Genomic DNA, 23581 nt, shown 5'->3' on the forward strand with positions numbered 1-23581 from the left:
ATAACAGTCTTGGTGCCTGCGGTGTGATCCGTTCCGCCTCTTTGTGCCAGAGTCTGCTTCCTAATGGGAGACCTGGCCCACATGTGGCTCTCTTGCTCGCTCTCTCTGTGTTTCTCTCTCTCTCTCTCATTCTCACCTCCTCTCTCACTCTGAAAAATCTTTCTCATACATGTAGTCCAGGCCTGAGGCTGTAAAGCCAGCTTGAGAAAGCCTGAGGACAGCTCTGGGCATTGCGAGAAAGCCCTCTCTCATAGACTCCACCTCTTTATTCCCTCTTCTCCCACCCTAGAGATATATTCTGGCATCCTTGGACTTGCTACAGATGGTAAACTCTAACTTAGTGTCAGAGTTTCAGACCAGTGAGGAAGGGAGGGAAGAGAAGGAAAGGAGAAAACATTTAGGAGCTCATTAGAAAATGTGGGTGTCCCCGTCTCACCCTAAACCTACTAAATCTTGGACAGGTCAGACCCAGCTATGTATATTACAATTATTGTTATTGATACATGTCCTTGCTCTGTCACCCAGGCTGGAAGTGCAGTGGTGTAGTCATGGCTCACTGCAGCCTTGACCTCCTGGGTACAAGTGATCCTCCCACCTCAGCCTCCCGAGTAGCTGAGACTACAGGCTAATTCTTTTAATTTTTTGGAAGAGGCAAGGTTTCACTATATTGTCCAATCTGGTCTTAAACTCCTGGGCTTAAGCAATTTTCCCACCTCAGCCTCCACGGTGGGACTACAGGCATAAGCCACCATGCCAGGGCAGCCCACGTGTATTATTAAAGCTACACAAGCAATGCTCACATCCAGGCAGGTTTGAGAGCTGTTATTCTAGACTGTTTTAAGCATAGGAAAAACGATTTCAACAGGGGAAAGAGGCTGAGGGAGAGGTTGTGGCACCTGTGGCCTCTACTGTGCCCCCTCCTCCTTAAAAAAATACAAATAAAATAAAAAATAAAGATTTCTCCACCTAGCCTAGTCCTGTGATAGGAGTTCTACTCTGGGATTTGAAACCAAAGTTCAAGTGAGTCAGAATTGTTTTCTTTGCTTCCTGGGTGCATATAGCTCCCTCTGGGATACAGTTGGAAGATTTAGGAAGTAAAAATACGAGATACCCTCAAAATTTTGAATTTCAAATAAACAATGATTTTTTTTTTAGTTAAGTATGCCCTGTGCAATATTTGCAACATTATTTGTTGTCTAAAATTATTTGTTTCTTATCTGAAATTCAAATTTAACTGGACACCCTGTATTTGACAACTAGTCAAAGGTGGGAAAAAATGAAATCTCAAGGCACATGGTCAAAATGGGCTCTGTAGCTGTACTAGCCAGGGTCCTGTTCCCAGCTTTGACATTTATCAACTGGATGCCCTTTGGAATTGTCTCAGGTTTTCTATACTTTGGTTTAGCCATCAAGAATATGGGGAAAATAGTATTTAATTCACAGGCTCTTAGGAGAATTGAATGAGTACTTTGCAAGTAAAGTACCCAGAGCGGTGCCTAGTATTTCAACCTTAACCATCAGTTTTTATAGTTACTTGCTGGATTGTGTCAGAATTTGACTTCTCAGAGTGCACTTGGGTTAATTGATGGCCATCGCTCTGGAAATGGAGGGATCCCAGCTTTGAAGCAATAAAGTACATTTTTACAGTAATTGAATTATCTGACTCAAGGAGGGTCCACAGCAGCAAAGATGTCAGGGATTGCTTTGCATGTGTGCAGGGTCATCATAAATCCCTCTGAACTTCGCCTTTAGTAAACATAAACCCCATGGTATTTTCATTGCTTCCCTTCCAAGCCGGAATGGTCCTGGTTATTTAGAAATTCTCAGAATCCTTGTGTCTTTGCCACAGATGAGGAGCTGTTGTTGTCATTAGAGCATGACATGTTTCCATCACACCTTGTGCTGTGGCTGCTGGGGCCAGTGATGCCTGATCTGCAGCTGTGTGGGCACCAGCTTCCGTGGGAAGACTTGGCCATGGTGGGAACCCCCTCCGCACTTCCTTGAATTCATTCAGTGAATTCATTCCCTGTCCTTCAGTTTACAGGGAACAATCATTAGAACTTGCTATTATGCCTCTGGAGAGGGCTGGCTGTTGTCTCCCTATTCTTTCAGTTATATACTTATGGACTCCAAATATCATTTATTTATGCCAACAGCTGTCTCCTTGTCAACAGCAGGCTTAGTTGAAACTGCTCACACCTATACTTTCCAGCATTCTTGGCAACCATCTAATCTTAGGCACAGTTGAACTCTGCGCTGTTTCTCTGGCATCAATATTTGTGGGATTATGTTTCTTTCTCTATAAATAGAATTCCCAGTAGAGCTGTCTCTTTCCTGTCCATCTTGGCCTCACATGCTCCCATGTGCACACACATTGACGAAAAGAGCAGGTCTCCACATAGGATCTAAAAGAAATTATGACTCAAAAAGAATTAGGCAGGTGACCTGTAAAACCTTGGTTTTGTTTTACCTCTCATTTTATCAGTTTTTGATAACATTTTCATTGGCATCTATCTTTTCTAGGAAACGCTGGGCGACTTGCCTTTGAGAAAAGCTCCTGTGTGTTTCTGTAACTGGACAGAGACAGAGGAGAAGACAGCTGAGAAAACAGGTAGGAGGACAGAAAAGATAGCCACTTCCATCTTTGGAAAAATGTTTGGAGGTTTGGTAAGTTATATGAGCGAGACAAACTACCTCTGGAAGGACAGTAATTTAAAGTCATTTAAAATCTCAGGGAAGGTCTGTATACATGTGTGCACAGTAAAATTGTAAACACGTTTTATATTTTAACATGTTTTAGCACATTCACGTTTATAAACACAGCAGGAAGAGGTCTGGATGAATTACACTGTAACCTCATGTTTGTACCTCTTCTGTGAGGATTTGTGAAAGTTAAAACTCTGTGGGCTCGGTTTCCTCCTTTATACAGTAAGGGGAACAATAAAGTGAGCTCAGATCTATTCACATTCAGGTTTCATTATTACATGCCCATTCTCCACGTTCTATTTGTAGGTTACTTATTTAATTGTTCTTTTATCAATGTCTGGCAGTCACCAAACCTAACCCTGGAAAGATTACCGATTGCTACTCATCTTTATTCTTGTTTTCTCCTCAAACTGTTTATTAAATTCTTTAACATCTTTTGAGATGAGCTAAGAACCTACTAAAAATTTAATTATTGGGTTCAGAACAGAGGTATAATTTTTAAGAATTCTGGACTTATAAGTCTGGAAGTGACAAAAAGAATTACTTGGCTCAGTCACTCCTCCCCCAAGACACTTCGCCAATCTGCTAAACTTGCATTTGTTCGACTACCGTATACTGACAGCCTCCAATTTCCCAGGCATTGTGCCATGCACTGGCTGTTAACAATATCATCATGCAGGATTATCACACATGGTAGCTCCACACCTCAAGAGAAACTCCAAGAGCCAGACCCGCTTTTGGGAACTTCTGGTTACCGAGAATCTCTGTTCCGGGATCCCTATTTTAACTCTCCTATGTTTCATTGACTGGTTGTGCCTTCAGAGTCCAGTTTGTGACCCTATCTCCGAATCTGATCCTTTTCCATCCCAGAATTGAGATATGTGCTTATAAGTCTGTGTTTCCTTTGCCACTCATTAGAACTTCATTCAGCTCAAGAGTATTTCTCCTGCTGCTGGTGCCTTCAGCCTAGCACAGCTGTCTGCTCCTTCCTAGCAAGGATTCTGTTTTTCTATTTAGTCTGCGCTTTGCATCTGAGAAGAGCTTCACTCAGGATGATTTGTTGTTTTTAGCTCATTGCTCAATATGCCTTCTGGCTTTCTAGTAGGGTTCATTTCCCACAGAAGACCAGTCCAGCTCATTTCCACTGTAAAAGGCTTAGCTGCCAGCCTCATGGGTTGGCTCTATTCCAAACCCTTGTAACTGAAGATGCTCACCAGCCACTTGTGGTTCGGTATAGCAGGAGTGACCATGAAGCCCTTAAAAGATGATTAATGGCATTCCGCAAAAGGTGCCGAGCTCTTTCTTCCAGCCAAGACTTCAGCTTAGTATCAGGACCCACCCTTCCTGTAATTCCTAGGTAGGGCTCATGTCTCATCTCCTCTACTCGACTTCATTTAAAGTAGGTAAAGTCCAGATAATTTGAGCTTCTTGAATTGTTTGCTTTTAAAAATAAAAAAGTACCTGAACAGAACTCCAGAGAGGTGATAGCTACCTAATAAAAAGGAATAAAATAATTCCTCCTAATTTACAAAGTGTTTTTAATAAGTTTTGATTTGATTATTTTGGCAATTGTGTAAGTTAGGTGGAATTTATTTTCATTTCACAATTGCTGAAAATGAAAAGGTAACATTTAAATTCTAAATACAAAGAATTTCTTAACTATTTCCCTAAATTTCTCAGCCTAAAGAATCAAGTATTTCCCTTAGACTATGAGCCGGTTAGTTTTTGTTGCCTGGGGCGTGATTTTAATAAAATCATGATTGTTAATTTGATCTCCACCCGAGGTCCTTACAAACAATTCTTTTTTCAGAAAAAGGAAGAACATACATTTCAAAGCTATCTTCCTGTTCCTGCATTAATTTGCATGTTCTCACAATCAACACTGGGGACTCCTAGAGCGGAGAGAGAGGGAGAGGGGGAAAGGGCTGGAGAGCTACCTATTGAGCCGGGCGCGATGGCTCAAGCCTGTAATCCCAGCAATTTCGGAAGTAGAGGCCGGTGCATTGCTTGAGCTCAGGAGTTCGAGACCAGCCTGCGCAACACGGTGAAACCCCGTCTCTACTAAAAATACGAAAATTAGTCGGGCATGGTGGTACACACCTGTGGCCCCAGCTACTTGGGAGGCTGAGGTGGGAAAGTCACCTGAGCCCTGGAGGTGGAGGTTGCAGTGAGCCAAGATCGCGCCACTGCACTCCAGCCTGGGAGACAGAGGGAGACCCTGTCTCAAAAACAAAACAAAACAAACAAACAAAAAACAGCTACCTATTGGGTACTATGCTCACTACCTGGTGACAGGATCGTTTGTACCCCAAACCTCAACATTACACGATATACCTATATAACAAAACTGCACACGTACCCCCTGATGCTAAAATAAAAGTTGAAATTACACAAGAAAAAACAAGCTATCTTCCTGACAAATATGATTGTCTTCAGTGTCGAAGGAAAGTCAGGAGTCTAAGGATGGAAACACAAATGATCAGGCCTGCTGGAAAACCCCTGCAGAACAGGCTCTGTGGGACTTTTATATATAAATGGTTGGATTAAAGATGTCACAAACTCTTCTTGGGTGATCTATTTTAAATAAGAGTAAAACATACTTCTCCGACTTCTCATTCAGTGCTTACACTGATAAATCTTCATTGTTTCGAACCTACCAAAACCCACTAATTCTTTACGTTTCCCTTTACATATGAATAGTATTTTCATCATAATTTTCTTAAGAAGTAAAAATTAGTTTTAAAATCATACTCCCCAGATGATTCTTCTAGAAATAGAACCATTTGACTGGCATTCCGCCTATCCTGAAAATATCACATCAATTCATTCTCAGAAACCATCAAGATTCTACACCATACAGAATGAAAAGCAAACTCAAGATCATGGCAGTTTTGAACTTCCACAGTCTGCCCTCAAACTTCCCTTCTATTAAGCTTCCTTTCACGCATCTGAATTCCAGGCAAACCAGGATTTAACTTTTAACTTTTCTAAGTTAAAAGGAAAGTGCTGCTTCAAAAGGTTTATATATTTGGAGTTTTTATAGACATGGCCAAACTGCCCTCCTAACCCGTACCCATTTATAGTCACTGGTAAGGTGCAGAAATGCCTATTTCATCACTCCGTCCACAGTATCTTTTTAATGTTCCCAAACAGATAGAAAAATTTTTGTCTTATTGTTTTAATTTTCCTGTGTTTGACTATCAGTAAGTTTAAGCATTTTTCAGGGATTTACTGACCATTTGTATTTTTTTGCAGCTTGACTATTTAAGCCATTTTCCTAAGTTTTTCTATTGGAATGTTCATCTTTTTCTTAAAAATTGTGTTTCAGGAACTCTTTTGTCTTTGTCGCTCCTGTTGTAGGTATTTGCTCATGGTTTCTAGTTCATCTTTAAAACTTTTGCATTATTTTCTTCTGCACAAAAGATTAAAGTGTTCATGAAATCACATCTGTTAATCTTTTCCATTATGGATTTTACTTATTCATTTTTACTTTTAGTTGTATTTAGAGACAGGGTCTCGTTCTGCTGCCCAGGCTGGAGTGCCGTGCCATGATCATAGCTCACCGTAGCCCCATCCTGGGCTCAAATGATACTCTTGTCTCAGCCTCCTGGGTGGCTGGGACTATAGGCACACACCACCACACCCAGCTAATTATTTTTTAATTTATTTTTTTGCAGAGACATGGTCTTGACATATTGTTCACACTGGTCTTGAACTCCTGGGCTCAAGTGATCCTTCTTCCTCAGCCTCTCAAAGTGCTGAGATTTCAGGTATGAGCCACCACACCCAGCCCCATTATGGATTTTAAACTTAGGGTTGTGTAAGGAATGTGTGGTTTTGTTTGCTTGTTTGTGTTTTGAGACGGAGTTATGCCCTGTCGCTCAGGCTGGAATGTAGTGGTGCAATCTCTGCTTACTGCACCCTCTTCCTCCCGGGTTCAAGCGATTCTCCTGCCTCAGCCTCCCTAGTAGCTGGGACTACAGGTGCATGCCACCATGCCTGGCTGATTTTTGTATTTTTAGTAGAGACGGGGTTTCACCATGTTGGCCAGGTTGGTCTCGAACTCCTGACCTCAGGTGATCCACCAGCCTCAGCCTCCAGAAGCACTGGGATTATAGGCGTGAGGCACTGTGTCCAGCCAAAGAATGTGTTTTCTGTAAAAAGATTGGAAAACATTCTTCTACATTTTAGTCTAACAGTTAGTTCTTTAAATTATTTTTAATACACTTAAATCTTCAATCTTTCTTAAGTTAATTTAGGTTTGGGGACAAAATAAGTAAATATTCAATCCTGCTGGAATTTATTTAGGTTTTCAGATTTCCTTTCATTTCCTCCAAGTGAATAGCCAAGTTTGCCAACTATATTTCCCAATGAAACCATTTTTTTATCTAGACCACTTTGATAATTCTGTATCCATTTTATCTATTTATTTTAAATTTTATTTTTAATTGACAAATAATAATTGTACACATTTATAGAGTACCTAGTGATGTTTTGATATATGTGATATACAGATCAGGGTAATTAGCATATCCATCATCTCAAACGTTTATCATTTCTTTGTGTTGGGAACATTGAATATTCTCCTTCTAGCTATCTGAAACTATGTATTATTGTTAACTATAATCATTCTACAGTGGTATAGAACACTAGAATTTATTCCCCCTATCTAGCTGTAAGCTTGTTTAATGAGGCCCATCTTTTCCTATAAAATTCTGACCTAAATATATTTTTAAAATTCTACTGCTGTCTACATCTTTTACCAATTACTTGCTTAATTGATACCTTGGTCAACAACGTAAAAGAGTATGATATGCCTAAGAAATATATCATTAAGTGTCTTATCAGAAATAATTAGCTTGATTCTCTAAGAGATGAAGCGTAGGGAAGTCTCCAAGTAGAGTCAGGCTGCATGCAGTACAAACACAAGTGTAAAAGGTGTTCATGGAAAATATAATCTGCTTAACACAAATTTTCTTTACCCAAAACTTTGCAGGTGTGAATCTGTTGTACTATGACAGGCTGTCCCAACTTCACAAATGTATAATAAATATCTGCTTATCCCAAAACAATAAAGAAACTCTTATCAGGTTTTAAAGTTTTGCCTTCCAAGAAAGAAGAAAAGAATAAGAAAATTTTCTTAAGGACTTTAAAGTCTTTAGATTTGTGGACCTCTGGAGATTAAAAACTGACATTTGCACTAAGACCAAGAAGACACCATGAAGATCTGATAATGCTTATCAATAAAACATAACTAGAGTTTGCAGTTTTAGGACTGCATACCTCATTGCTGTTCATCTCTGTATTTTATTTATTCAACTGACTACACATAGGAAATTTATTTTAACTCTATGAAATGCTAGGGCATATTCCACTTCTATTATTAATTCCTATGAATTTTCATTCTCAACATGCCAGTTCCCAGTTTCCATCAGCCACTGACCAGGAGCCTCTTTGAGATTATCTGTGGCTTATTGGGGAGGGGATGTGATAAGAAGGCTTCCCTTCCTTAGTGGTTTTGTGTACTATGGGTTGAGTTTATCAAGGCTTGAACCCAGCTGTGAATGGAAGAGGGTATGTTTCAGACCATGATGCTATAGACCTTTAGCACTATCCCTCTAAGATCCTAAATTGTTTTCACATCTATTAAAACCATGTATCTCCGGGCGTGGTGGCTCATGCCTGTAATCCCAGCACTTTGGGAGGCCAAGGCCAGTGGATTACTTGAGGTCAAGAGTTTGAGAAGACCCCGGCCAATATAGTGAAACTCTGTCTCTACTAAAAATACAAAAATTCACCAGGCGTAGTGGCAGGTGCCTGTAATCCCAGCTACTCAGGAGGCTGAGACAGGAGAATTGCTAGAACCTGGGATGTGGAGGTTGAGGTGAGCTGGAATTGTGCCGCTGCACTCCAGCCTGAGCGACAGTGAGAGACTCTGTCTCAAAAATAAATAAATAAATAGATAAAGAAAATAAAATAAAACCATGTATCTATCCAGTCAAGAAATCTGAAGGCCTTGAAATCTTGCGAGCACTACTCTGCTAAGACAAACACAATTTAGGAAAATCTCAAGACATATCTATTTGGCAACAGCGTTTCCCCTTCTCTACAAGCTATGGGTGTTCCCTGCCAAAGAACATTAAAAAGAGAACCAGGCGGTTGGGCGTGGTGTCTCACGCCTGTAATCTCAGCACTTTAGGAGGCCAAGGCAGGAGGATCACGAGGTCAGGAGATCAGGAAATCGAGACCATCCTGGCTAACACGGTGAAACCCTGTCTCTAATAAAAATACAAAAAATCAGCCAGGCATGGTGGCGGGTGCCTGTAGTCTCAGTTACTCAGGAGGCTGAGGCAGGAGAATGGCGTGAACCCGGGAGGCGGAGCTTGCAGTGAGCCGAGATCATGCCACTGCACTCCAGCCTGGCCAACACAGTGAGACTCTGTCTCAAACAATAAAATAAAATAAAATAAAATAATAAAATAAAATAAAATAAGATAAAATAAAATAAAATAAAAATAACCAGGCAAAATATTTTGAAAGTTACAAATATAAACATTTAGATTAGGTAGGTTACACAACACAGTTTCCTAAGTGTGTCCTTAAGCAAAATTGTGAATTCAGTGACACTTGTCCTGGGGACGCCACTCCCCCACTTTCTGACTTGTGCACCCTTGTGATGCACACCCCTACCACTGCTAATGCCCTCAAATACCCATTACCCTCTTGCTTCTGCCAGTTTTTACTTTATTTACTCTCAGCCAAAGCACTAAAATCATTCATTTATATCCGAATTTGAATGAAGGTGTTCATTTACTTTTTTAAAGAGATGTTTGCTTTCCTTTAGTTGTGTAATGAAAGACATCAGAAGGCACATTGTTGCGAAAGTATGGTGCTTTCCTTGCCCTCGGCCCAGCAACAGACAGACCCTGTTATGGGGACACTGTCCCTGTTTTTTAAGAAATTTACTCTCCTTTAGGAGAAGAAAGACATACGGGGCATCCAATGATAATTCACGTCGGCTTGGGGTTGTGCACAAAAGGTGAGTTTGCAAGTTGAGCTTGTCAGACTCCACAGGCATACACTCCTATTTCCAATCTTAATGCTTATTGGCACCATTTTACAAATGAAGTAACCAGGACAAGACAACTACATAATTTGCTCAATGTTTTACTACTTGTCAATGGTTGAATAAAGTATTATGGGACCATTATTAGAACACTGTTGTCGATTTGGGTTATGGTTAGATAATGAGTGGTGTTTTCTTAATGAAAACAGAGCATAATAAAAGGCTTGTGTTAATATTCTAACATATTAAAGAATGTACTTTTATTTATTTTTTGTTATTCTCGCCTCTGTAATCTCCAGCCCATGAATGCTATTATCAAGTTGAGCTTAATGGATCTCAGCACAAAAAAGCCAAGGTCATCACTTCTCCACGCCTCTCCCACCTTGACCTTCTTTCTATACCTCCTTCAGTATCTTTCCTTCATGTAGTCTCTGGCATCGTACATTACATAGGCTATCAGGTTACATAAATGGATTTTTCATGAAAACAAAGAAAAGAAAAAAGAAAAATTATACATTTTCAAGGCCTCTACTAAGAAAATACAGTGTGTCATTTTATATTTATTTGGGGAAGTAGCAAGAGAAATGGTTAGTCAATTCTAGGATTTTTTGGAGTTAAATTGAGAAGTACTTCCTGGGTATATATGGATTCAGGCAAAGCTTAAACTAATTCACCCTAAAGGAAAAATAAGCTTAATTCTCTCAAGCATAATTTTATTTTAAGAGATTGCAAGGGTTAACGTATTATGAATTAGTGAAAACCATATGACTGATACTTTAACAAGTATCTTTGGTGGAGCCCTTTTTATTCTAGGCAATCTATCTCCCTGGCACATCAGAACAACGGGGGTCCTGCGTTATCACAGAGGGAAGAGTGTGCTTGCAGTCAGAAAATCTGGAGCTTGAGCCTCAGCCAATCACCTCATTACAGTTAGTAAACGGGTTGAAATCTGTTGTTTCTGCTCATTGCTTTTTCAACTCTGTTCCCTTATTTAACCATCTTCAGGAAATGAGATAATGAAATCAGAATTTTTTTTTCAAGGAGAGAAAAAGTAATCTCAGATTAACAGGTAGTATTGGTCATCGTAATACACGTTCTTAGTAGTAATCAAAGTACAGTTATTGGGCTTACCTGGTGATTTATCTCTTCATACCACAACTCGAGGGAGCCCTTCCTTCAGTATACTTGTGGCTCAATCACTTCTTACGCTGTTTGGAAAGAAAGTATTAGTATCGAGCCACAGCAGCTCACTGGCATGAACACAGGCTCACTGATCCATCAGCAGTTCCTGGCACACATTACTGCCTGTGCAGGTAGACAAGCCTGGGACACACCCCCTTCAAGAAGGAAACAAAATACTTTTCTGCTAACTCCCCTTCCCGCTTAAAGTCACTATCAGGTCTTGTAAGAGGAAGGAGCACAGAGCTCAAGACTTAATGATTCTCCCAGCAGATATAGATGGGTGTCTGAAATCACAGAAGGGAAATGGGAGAGAAAAGCTCTAGTGGAATGTGGAACACTTTTGCCCTAGATCGGTTTACTACAAAATGCTACTCCATCAAATCTTCCTGTCCAACCTCTGAACACACTGGGTCATACCCTATAAAGCTGAAGGAATGCAGCCCTTCATGCATAATTCCAATGAGGAGAAGTGGGTAACTCCTGTGGGGTAGAAATAAGGGTAGATACTGTTTTTCCTTTTCCACCTTTTTCATTTTAGACTAAAGAATCAACTAGCTACTTTCCCAGATAAAACAACCTCAGACTTCTGGGTGGGGTAGTGCAAAAGGAGCTGTGGCAAAAGACAGCAACAGGGTGGATGCTGGGGTGAATGCTTTTGGTGTGTTTTTGTCCTTAGAAAACCTAGAGTGAAACATGATTAACTTCTTTAGTAAAGATTTGTTTTCTTTCCAAGGAGTCATCCAGTTTGAAAACTATGAAAGGTCAAGATTTTTACGTGCTGTATCTTTAGCCACATTGGCTCATAAATTACTTTTGGTCAAGGTAATGAGCTACTAACAACCAAGTCTAAATTAGCAATTTGTCATTCTGTTATGGAATAATGAAGGGGATAATAATATGTTAATTCTCAAAAATGCCACTGAAAAGAAAGCAAAGGATGTCTCTGAATTCAATTAATTTATTAATTTTCTTTTGTTTCCTTTAAGCACTCCACATTTTACAAATGACTTGAGCTGGCTTACAATGTTAATGCATAAAATAAAATAGTGTGAGAATAAAAATTTTTAAATCATTATAAAAGCTCTATATAAACTATAAAAAAGGAAACTATAAAACTAAAGAGTCAATTAAGAAAAGTAATGCAAATAATAATCCCTGAAATTATTGTTTCATAAATTTGAAACTTATCTCTAGGGACAGAACTTCCTAACAGTTAAAGAAAAGGGGAAGCTAGTCAGGTACATTGTTCTCACAATCAGAAAAGAGGAAGCATCTATGTTTTCATGAAAGAGTAAGTAAATTCTAATAGAAACATCTTTTTTAGCGTGAACAATATTCCCGTCAACATTTGAGCTTCTAATTGCATGTTGAAGACCTTTAGTGCTATGTGGGCCTAAACCCAGTATGACCTACTTGTCTTCCACACCAGCTGGGCCACTGATCCATATCATACTCATCATGATTGGGTCTGGGTCTAGCCCACTAAAAAAGTTATCAAGAGAACGGGGCTTACCTGACTAACCCCAATTGTCAGGTAGACTCAAGCTTCAACCATTGTTCCTTTGTCCCCCATCAGCCTGGGTGGAAAAAAGCTAATCTCATAATCTAGTCGAGTTAATTCCATTCTCCTTCTGCTTGTTTTCTGCAGGGTTTTGCCTGTTTCACAGCCCACCAATTATAACTGTAGACCAAATTTCCATTCCAAAAGGATAAAGACTTCCAGAAATACATACTCTTACTCAGTAGGTCCAATGTCTAAAGTTTTAAGATGAGAGATGCCATCTTCTCAGTTCAGTGCCACCCCTTTCCTATTCTCTATATTAAATTGCAAGTGTTTAAAGTAATTCACTGGCATTCTAGTAGGAATGTGTTTATAAAATGGAATTAATAGCCTACTAATCACTAGGGCAAGAAAGTGGCCATGGAATTGGGTGGAAACAGTTAAAATGACCAACTAGTATGGCGTTTAAGGTGGTGAGGGCTTGAAGCTGAGATGGAAGCTCTGTTACCCACATTTGGCTCATTGTGTCATTGCAGCCCAACAACTTCCTAGGGCCAAGGTATGGTCCTCAGAACCAAAGGAAACCCTACATTGTCTCATTATACCAAAAACACTTTAACAGACACTAGTAGGTGAGGTAACTAGTAGACATCAATGATTCCATGAGCACATTGATTTTGGAGAAAATCTGAATCCAAACAGATGAATGCATTTAATTGTCTTTTAATTCCATGTTTAATAGAAGGAAGTCATAGTATGTCCAATATTCAGATTGTTTCGTAAATAAGGTGTGTTTTTGAAACTGATGACTCACCAAAAGGCAGTTTACTCACCACTTCTAATTTCCTGCTAGGAATGTGTAGTGCACGCAACACTAAATTCCTCAATACTTCCTGGTGAGTTTGAGGAGCTCTCTGGTCCTTGCAAAGGACACAGTGCAAAAGGAAGCAGCATGGGTTTATGCACTGTGGCAGCATTTGGACATCTTGTTACCTTAAGAGCTCAGGACAAAGCCAACCTTCTGAGTGCAGAGCTGTGGAGCTTTGTTGCCCCTCTAGTTTGATTGTAATGTTTCACATGCATGAACCAGGTGTTCACTTAAGTAAAGAAGCCAGGTAAACAAATGTATTTTGGTTCATCTGGTCAACTTTACATTCCACAAATGCTGGGGGAAAAAAAAAAGAAGAAGAAGAAGAAGAAAGGCCTGGAGCTGAGGAAGAGCTTCAAGCCTTCTAACTTCATCTGTTGGTGTTGGTTTAGTGAAGAGTCTGGGTATTTTTCAAGCAAAAGAGCAGAGTCCTACAAATAAACAGCAATAAGCCTGAGTCCTGGGAGAAAGAAAATGCAAACAGAACCACGTTATTGAAACTAGTTATCTAAATTCATATGTCAACAAACTGTCCCTGAGTGAGTACTCGGTGTGAGACAATATCTAAATTAGACAGAACAGCAGGTGAACCAGAAAAGGACAGGAACCCAATTAGAGAAGGACCCTGATGCCCATGTCCATCCATCAAAAGTGCTGGACATTCTTTGAGTTTGGTCATAGAGAAGTTTTACCCCAGGGGCTGCAAACACAAACGGCAGACTTGAGTGATGTGATGATGCAAGAGTGTGAAAGGCCCTGGACTGTTTCAGGTGATTTTATTCCATAATTGCAAAATGTTTGAAAGCATTATATAGATGTATATGTATATATTGCAAGTATAATTCTTTTAACTGAAAGGAGGAGTAAAAAAGAGAAGAGTTGAGTATAAACTGTAAATTTCAGCGAGATGATTTTTCTGGCTACTATGATAAAAGTCTTATCAAAGCTGATACAGGCTCTTCATACTCAGAACAAGGGCTTAAGATAGGAGAGGTGGGTTTGAAATTATGAAGCTACCTAAGGACAAGCGTTGGACAATGTGACTTAGGAGAAATTGCTTTTATCAGAGGGGTAGGGTGGCATCGTGTTACAATTGAGACCTGGACAGCTAATTAGAGGAAGAGAAGAACTATCAAGCACTTAGTATCAGCCAACATTTTGTTGTTGTTGTTGAGACAGGGTCTCACTCTGTCGCCCAGGCTGGAGTGCGGTGGCATTATCTCATCTCACTGCAACCTCCACTTCCCGGGCTCAAGCGATTCTCCAGCCTCAGCCTCCCAAGTAGCTTGGACCACAGGCGTGAGCCACCAATGCTAATTTTTGTATTTTTTGTAAAGACAGGGTTTTGCCATGTTGCCCAGGCTGGTCTCAAACTCTTGAGCACAAAGCGATCCTCCTGCTTCAGCCTCCCAAAGTGTTGTAATTACAGGTGTAAGTGAGAGTTCCTGGCTTAGCAAACTTTTTCTTAATTTTTTGTTTTTTAACTTGTATGGGCACATAGAAGGTATATATTTTTATGGGGTACATGAGATATTTTGATACAGGCATACAACGTGTAATCATCACCTCAAACCTTTGAGGTTATGCAGCATCATTTCTTTGTGTTACAAACATTCCAATTATACACTTTTAGGTATTTTTAAATGTTTAATAAATTGCTGTTGAATATAGTCACCCTGTTGTGCTATCAAATACTAGATCTTATTTATTCTATCTAATGATATTTTTGTACCCATTAACCATCCCCACAGCCCCACTGCCCACTATTCTTCCCAGCCTCTGGAAATCATCATTCTTTTCTCTATTTCCATCAGTTTAATAGTTTTAGTTTTTAGCTCCCACAAATCAGTGAGAACATGTGAAGTTTGTCTTTCTTTACCTGGCATATTTCCCTAAATGTCCTCCCGTTCCATCCACATTGTTGTAAATGACAAGATCTCATTGGTTTTTTTTTGTTTGTTTGTTTTTTGTGTGTGTGTGGTGGATCAGCCAACATTTACTGAGTACTTCCTACATGCCAAGTACTGTTGTGATCAGTTGATCAGTTTTCATGTGTTTTTATACTTTCTGCAACCCTATTTTATAGACAATGGAGTCAAGGCATCGAGCAGTTAAGTGAATGGTGAACCAGAAAATCAACACAACGTGACTTCAAAGTCTGTTCTGTTACCCTATTCTCTACTGCTTCCTAAAGACAGATGGAAAATACAAATAGAAGTGCCTGACCCTTGCTAAATAACCAAAGAAAAAGCAAAGGCAAACAAAGGTACTAATGAGACAGAACATTCTCATCATCTGAACCTTCCACAATAAATTGGAGAGCCGTCGAAGTCCTATAGAGTCCACACTTCATTTTATTCAAGAAGTAAGCTTCAAGTGTCACTAAATTCAAGGTTCTGTGTAAATCTGGCAGTTGATCAAGTCACTATCTGTGGCCTTTAATCAGTTCAGAATGTACAGTATTGATACAGAATTATTATTCTCTTTACAGAATGTACAGAGATAACACTGAGAAGAGAAAGCTATAACCTATAAAATAAATGATAATCCTTTTTCCCCCTCACTCTGTCTGTGTTTAAAATAAGAGTTATACGGCACCAAGAAGTCCACCTCTCCAAGCTCAAAAGATCCTCCTGAGGCCAGAGGAAAGGTACAGCTGCAGGCACGAGAACACATCCCCTGGAATCACAGGATGCACAGGAATTCTACAGGGTCAGGACAGCCTCAATGGAGAACCTGCTATATCTTACTAGAATCCTCCTTTTTACCATGCAGATTCTAAAGTTCCAGACCCTTTACAGTAAGATGCATTTCTCCACCAGCCTACGGCATCAGAGAAAAATAACACAAGCAAGGCTTCTGGAGAACACTCATGAGTCTGCTGGATTAGAGGCTAACACCCAACAGACTCAGAGTGCAAAGGGTCCATTCCTGTGGATGAGAAGCTCTTCTAGAACAAAATTAAGCTGATTCCGTCCCTGGGCACTTTTTCTCTGGTGTCGTGGCCGTGCTCAACTTCCTCACGAGGACAAACATCTGAAGATGTGACCTGAGATTAGGACATTCTTTTTCACTTACGTATTGTTTCAGCAAACCCCAGGTTGACTCCAGCACTTCCAAATGTCCTTTAGGCAAAGAGAGACATCTAGTGGCCAAGATTCACAATGTTTTAGAGGCCACCTGTTTACAAAATCACTATGGGTTACAATCACTTAATTTACCATGAAAGTGACTGAGGGACTTAATGGAGGAGGCGGGAGAAGGAGCAGCCCAAACCAGGTAACCTCTGTGACCTGAGTTGCCTTGTCCAGTTTTTCAGGACATAGATTCTGCTTGGAGCAGAGTTCATTCATTCATTCATCTATTTATTCATTCAACAAGCATTTATATTAAATGTCTACTAGGTGCAAGACACTGTATTAAGCCCCAGGACTTCAAAATCTATAAAGACACTCTTCAAGCATCTCTAATGGAGAAGGTAGGCCAGCAACAATCAGTTAAAATATGTTACGATAGGGGCTGAACACACTGTGCCACAGACGGCTATAGGAGAGGCACTTACATGAATCTCTGAGGATAACAAAAAGTGTTTAAAACACAGGTCTCAAACTGGCACCCTGTGGCCCCATCTGGCCGGCAGATATGTTTTGTTTGGACCATGCTTTGTTTTTGTAACTCCGAATTAGTTGCCGACATTTAAACATCAGGAGATTTCACATGAAAATCCAAATTTCAGCTTCTTTTGGAAAATGGGAAGATCTGACAACATTGGTTTGTATTCCTGCAGGGTCACATTCAATTGGAGCAGCTTTCTTAATGCTTTTACGTAACAGTCAATAATGTCTCTGCATAACAGCTTCTTTTAATAAAATGTTGGTAAATTTTACATGAACAAGGTAGAAAACTCAAAATTACAAAAGCATATTCAGTAAACTACCCTTGTTCCGCAACTAACCAATCTTCACTTACAAAAGCACCGACTTTACCAGTTAGAAATTGTATAAATGCATATCCTTCTCTCACAGTTTACACCAAAGTTAATTTTATCTGGATTTAAAATATAAACACAAAATATGAAACTATAAAGATAGTAGAAGAAAACAGTTGTTGCTGATACGTTCTTTAAATAATGTGTTAGTTTAATGGCAAAGGTATTCCTAAAGTTAGAACAAAACCCAGAAGTCACAAAAAGAAAAAAATGGTATTTTTTTGGTATCTTTACATAAAAAGGAGAAAAGATTCTGCATGGCCAGCAATACAATAAACAGCATCCAAATAGAAATAACGATCTGGAAAAAAAAGGTATTTTCAATTTATTTAATAAATTTTTCCTAATATGCAAATAGTTCTTTGGAATCAATGAAAAAAGACAATCAACCAGACAAATAAACAAACGGATATAAATAAATCCACAAAAAAAGCATACAAATAGTTCTAAAGTCTATGAAAAGCAAGGAAACATCTAGGATAACTTGAAAAATGAAGACTAAAGCAATGATGGGATATTATTTTTATCTCTCAGGTAAAAGATCAAAAGTGTTAATGACAATATTGTTGCAGGTAGGAGGAAATAGGCAGTGTCATATAGAGCTAGTGGGAATATAAGTCAGTGAATCTGTACCAAATGTTTACATTTATATATCACTTGACTTAGCAATTCTATTTCTAGAAATACAACCTACACACATACTTGCATATGCGCAAAATGATATGTATACAATGCAGAATTATTTCTAATATGTTAAGATTGAAAGTAATCTAAAAGTCCATCAATAGATGTGGTGAATTGTATTTGTTTAAAATATATTGTATGTGCAAGACATGAAACTTTTTTGTTTTGAGAAGTTGAAATTTTGAGGTTGTTACTATATTGTAATCTAGCTTAAGTGGACTAACGCAGAAATTGGTACTAAAAGTGGAGTAAAGCTGCCATAAGAGAAATCTGACAATATATGACATTTGCTTCTTGTCTGGCCAATGAGCAGCCAAAAAATTGTTCTTGGAAACCATATGGGCATGACCTATATAAGAAACATTTGTACTGGGCATGGTGGCTCACGCCTGTAATCCCAAAACTTTGGGAGGCCAAGGTGGGCAGATCACTTGAGGTCTGGAGTTCAAGACCAGCCTTGCCAACATGGCAAAACCCCATCTTTACTGAAAATACAAAAATTAGCTGGGCATGGTAGTGCATGCCTGCAATGCCAGCTACTCAGGAGGCTGAGGCAGGAGAATCTCCTGAACCTGGGAGGCGGAGGTTGCAATGAGTTGAGATTGCAACACTGCACTCCAGCCTGGGCAACAGAGTGATACTCTATCTCAAAAATAAATAAATAAAAATTTTAAAAAGAGGAAAGTGTGATACATGTGAATGGCAGTTAATATGCTGAATGAGTTTGGGGCTTCAAGCAAGAAAGTTACAATCCCTTTTACTACAGCTAGTGGCTCTCTTGTCAGTACAATGCTCTTAAAACATAGTTGTCACTTCATTTGTTTCATTCCAATCAGCTGCACGTGCCATCATATATGCCTCACATTCTTTTCCAGGCAGTACCTTGAGTCTATCAGGTGTCAGTGGCAGAGACACACCTTTGGTTTCTTTTCTGGAGTAATTTTATCCACCTGAAAGACTTAGAGCCACCTTACTCATTCCCAATGCTGAAGCAAAAAGATCTGACGGCCATATCCGTGACTCACTTCTTGTTATTAGGCTTGGATATAATTGGTTTTATATCCAAACCAAGATCATCTCAGTTTTATATTTTATTAGTTAGAGATAGCAATTAGTTACGTCTTCTCTTTGATAAGTCCCAGAATTTATGGACTTTTGTTTTTTAATTTTAATTCCATTTACAAAGTAGCCATCTTTTTCTTGAAATACACAGTCTAAACAATCTGTAGCAATTAACTTGTGCTAGTAACATTGTTTTGCATTGACCTACCCATTTGTTTCACACCATGGACTGAATAACATATCTTTTCCTCATTGATTTGAGATGCTACCTTTATTAAATACTAACTTCCTATGTGACTTTGGGTCAATTCATGGATTTTGTATTCATTTCATTCGTCTGTGTCTACTCAAGAACAGCTTAATACTCTGTTTATTGTGACTTCATCTTATATTTTTATATCTAATATAATAATTATTCCTTATTATTCTTCCTTTTCAGAATTTTTCTATTTCTGCTTATTAATTTGTTCATATAAGCTTTAGAATAAGCTTGACTTTCCCCCTCCCCACACACCACAAAATCCTATTGATATATTTACTTAGATTATGTTAAGTGTATAGGTAAATTTGGGGATAATTAATGTCTTTTGAGTTCCTCTAAAGAAGAATATGGTTTGATTTTCTACATGATCAAATAAAATAAAATAAGCAATGCTGATCATAATTCTGAAAGACACAATTTTGAACATGATAATCTGTAATTTCAACCATAATTTGGGTTGAAATACCGAAAGATCAAAATCTCCAGTCTAAAATCTTGAAAATCACAATAAATCCCAAATGTTGAAACCCTGAAAGCTGAATTCTGGGGAAGGTATGAATGAGTTTTCAGCTGTAAGCAGGGTCGTTGCAGCATGTTAGTTGCATTATGGCAGGCAGAACTATTATTACTTTGTTTTTGTCTTTATTTGCATTTGGAGGGCAATTCAGATGACTGGACTGGCCATGTGATAAGGCAATGATGAAAGCTTCCTTTTAAAAATGCATTATTTCTGCTGAGTGCAGTGGCTCACGCCTGTAATCCCAGCACTTTGGGAGGCCGAGGTGGGTGATCACCTGAGGTCAGGAGTTTGAGACCAGCCTGGCCAACATGGTGAAACCCCATCTGTACTAATAATACAAAAATTAGCTGGGCTTGGTGGCATGCGCCTATAATCCCGGCTATTCGGGAGGCTGAGGCAGAAGAATCACTTGAACCCAGGAGGCAGAGGTTGCAGTGAGCCGAGATTGCACAACTGCACTCCAGCCTGGGCGACAGAGCGAGACTCATCTCAAAAAAAAAAAAAAAATGCATTATTTGTCTGCACTGGCATTCCTTTCAACTGATGAAATTCCAGGAGCTTTTAATGAATTAAAGTCGCATTTCCCTGAAGAAGCCAGCAAAGTTACTGACTAGTTTAAAAATAAGTATGTGCCTGGTAGGATAGGAAGACACACAACAGTGTTGGCGTTCAATCAGCAGTATAGTTCCCACCAAATGTGTAGTCTGTATATGAGTGCATGCAGAATGAACTTTGCATGCGCAAAGCAACCTAGAAGTGTGGTACAGAAGACGGGAAAACAATAGGGAATGCTTACGTTGTTGTATATTGAATCACAGAATGATTTCAAAAAGAGCAGCACCATATAGAAAATGAAAGTGAACATATTCTCCAAGGGGAATCATACCCCAAAAAGGAAAACAAAAGCTGCTATTCATCTTGATGCAAGACTTCAAAATAGAGCTAATGATAGTGAGACCCGGCCAGCTCTTATGAACTGCCTATGTGCAATTGTGCATAGTCTATCCCTGTAATTGCTTTTTTATATGGTAAATTTTCTTTCGAGTTTTTCTTTTTTCTTTTTAAATTTTTGATTCCCAACTATTTTAAATTGACAGCATTATTTTTCACAATTTGCTGTGCTGTGTATTTCATCTTTGCCTCATTTCCAATACTGGAGGTATAAATTGTGTAAAGACTTTTAAAGAGTTCTAATTCATTCTATGCATTTTTTATAAACTTGGCTCCACAAAAGTACATTTGACTTCATGTGTAAGCATTGTGTGTATATGTAAAAATATTGAAACTCCCTTAACAAATGAAGAAATGTCCTTTTAGTGCATCTGCTTTTGTAAAAGAGAAAACTGCTCAAGGGTTCGGCTCTTTGGGTGACTGCATATGCGGTGGCAAGTGATCACAGGTTTCTATTGTTCTTCTCAAAAGACGTGGGTTGTCCATCACAGCATTTCAGATTATTGCAGTTATAAAGCTGAGTGTACACAATTACCAGCCACAGTGATACATGATTTCTACATTTCACTTTTTGATCTATTTATGAATACAGTCGTCTGCTCATAACTTACACCCATGCAATTGTTCCTAGTATACCTAAGTGGACTTGCAAAAACATAGTTTTTTATTAAAATTTAAGTTCTGGGATACATGTGCAGAATGTGCAGGTTTGTTACATAGGTATACACGTGCCATGGTTGTTTGCTGCACCCATCAACCCGTCATCTACATTAGGTATTTCTCCTAATGCTATCCCTTCCCTAGCCCCACACCTCCCAACAGGCCCCAGTGTGTGATGTCCCCCTCCCTGTGTCCATATGTTCTCATTGTTCAAATCCCACTTATGAGTGAGAACATGTGGCATTTGGTTTTCTGTTCCTGTGTTAGTTTGCTGAGAATGATGGTTTCCAGCTTCTTCCATGTCCCTGGAAAGGACATGAATTCATCCTTTTTTATGGCTGCATAGTATTCCATGGTGTATATGTGCCACATTTTCTTAATCTAGTCTATCATTGATGGGCATTTGGGTTGGTTCCAAGTCTTTGCTATTGTGAACAGTGCTGCAATAAACACACATGTGCATGTGTCTTTATTGTAGAATGGTTTATAATCCTTTGGGTATATACCCAGTAATGGGATTGCTGGGTCAAATGGTATTTCTTGTTCTAGATCCTTGAGGAATCACCACACTGTCTTCCACTATGGTTGAACTAATTTATATTCCTACCAACAGCATAAAATTGTTCCTATTTCTCCACATCCTCTCCAGCATCTGTTGTTTCCTGGCTTTTTAATGATCACCATTCTAACTGGCGTGAGATGGTATCTCATTGTGGTTTTGATTTGCATTTCTCTAATGACCAGTGATGATGAGCTTTTTTTCATATGTTTCTTGGCCACAAAAATGTCTTCTTTTGAGAAGTGTCTGTTCATATCCTTCACCCACTTTTTGATGGGGTTGTTTTTTTCTTGTAAATTTGTTTAAGTTCTTTGTAGATTCTGGATATTAGTCCTTTGTCAGACAGATAGATTGCAAAAATTTTCACCTATTCTGTAAGTTGCCTGTTCACTCTAATGATAGTTTCTTTTGTTGTGCAGAAGGTCTTTAGTTTAATTAGATCCCATTTGTCAATTTTGGCTTTTGTTGCCATTGCTTTAGATGAAAAACATGTGTGTTTTATTGTCTATTTTATTTTGGAAAGTGGGCTATGAGGTGTTCTGTTGTGTTTTTATAATGTTTCTCAAATGAACCACCTTTTAAAAATGAAAATAAAATATCTTTTAAATTATTTTTTCCAGAATTACATTTTTAGGATTTTGATTTTTCGGGATTTCAACCTTCAGAAATATGGTGTTCAGGGTTGTGTCTTTCAGGATTATGACAAAATCCATTATCAAGGAATGAATCTAACAACTAGGCAGGACTAATATTAAAATATTTTTTAATATATGAAAAAACACAGAAGAAGTTTCCTCAGTTATGTCCCAAGGCTTGTGAGGTGTGATTGTATGCCTTCATGTATCATTAAAATATAAAATGAAATTGAACCTGATGTTAGAAAATATTTCCACCCAGGATGAGATTCTATTGCAAGTTTACCCTGAAAGGGCAAATGGATGAAAGATACATCTTTAAAGAGAAATATATTTATTTCCTAAAGAAAGAGGGGAATAAAAAGGGAGAATGCAGAGAGACACATAAAGTACACTCATTTTTGCAATGATTTTTCTGTCCTGGTTACTTACTATTGTTGCTGCTCCTTCTTTATGGTACTAGGGTACAATGTGTATTCGTAGGCCGTTTCTATTTCCCTGCACACAGATGAAATGCAAGTAGGGTCAGGCCATGCACAGTTGTCGATCTATCTCCGGTAACCCCTTTCTTTTTCTCCCCTTCCTCACCTTGGCAGCCCTTCTGTCTGCAAGAGCATGGTGGGGGGCAGGGTATTGTGAATGATGAGGAATAAGGCCCAAACCTTTCCTGTGAAATATGTGTTCAATGCTTGAGTAAGCATTGATACTGATTATTAATAAGGGAGGACAATGAGATGAACAAAATTAGAAAATATTTTTCTCAGAAGCAACATGCACTAGCAACTAATAAATTTAAAGTCTAACTTCTCTAAAGTACAATGTTATACTTGTGTCATCAACTGTTAAAAATTTTCTTAGAACACCATTTATATGTATACATACATATATGTATGCGTAGGTATACTTAATTTAATAGATGATTGACCATGTGGCGTAG

The 23581-nt window shown here is 38.8% G+C and overlaps 1 protein-coding gene across 2 annotated transcripts in view; it reads right to left on the reverse strand.

Moving 5' to 3' along the window:
* ADGRF1 (adhesion G protein-coupled receptor F1) overlaps positions 1-11044 on the reverse strand; it is a 44330-nt gene extending 33286 nt beyond the window's left edge. For both annotated transcript variants that reach the window (XM_032140359.1, XM_032140361.1), the window contains exon 1: positions 10904-11044. The gene's annotated coding sequence lies outside the window, so the exon portion shown is untranslated. The remainder of the gene's footprint in view (positions 1-10903) is intronic.
* Positions 11045-23581: the final 12537 nt, after the last annotated feature.

This window comes from Hylobates moloch, unplaced genomic scaffold, assembly GCF_009828535.3.
Source record: "Hylobates moloch isolate HMO894 unplaced genomic scaffold, HMol_V3 SCAFFOLD_20, whole genome shotgun sequence".
Taxonomy (NCBI): Eukaryota; Metazoa; Chordata; class Mammalia; order Primates; family Hylobatidae; genus Hylobates; species Hylobates moloch.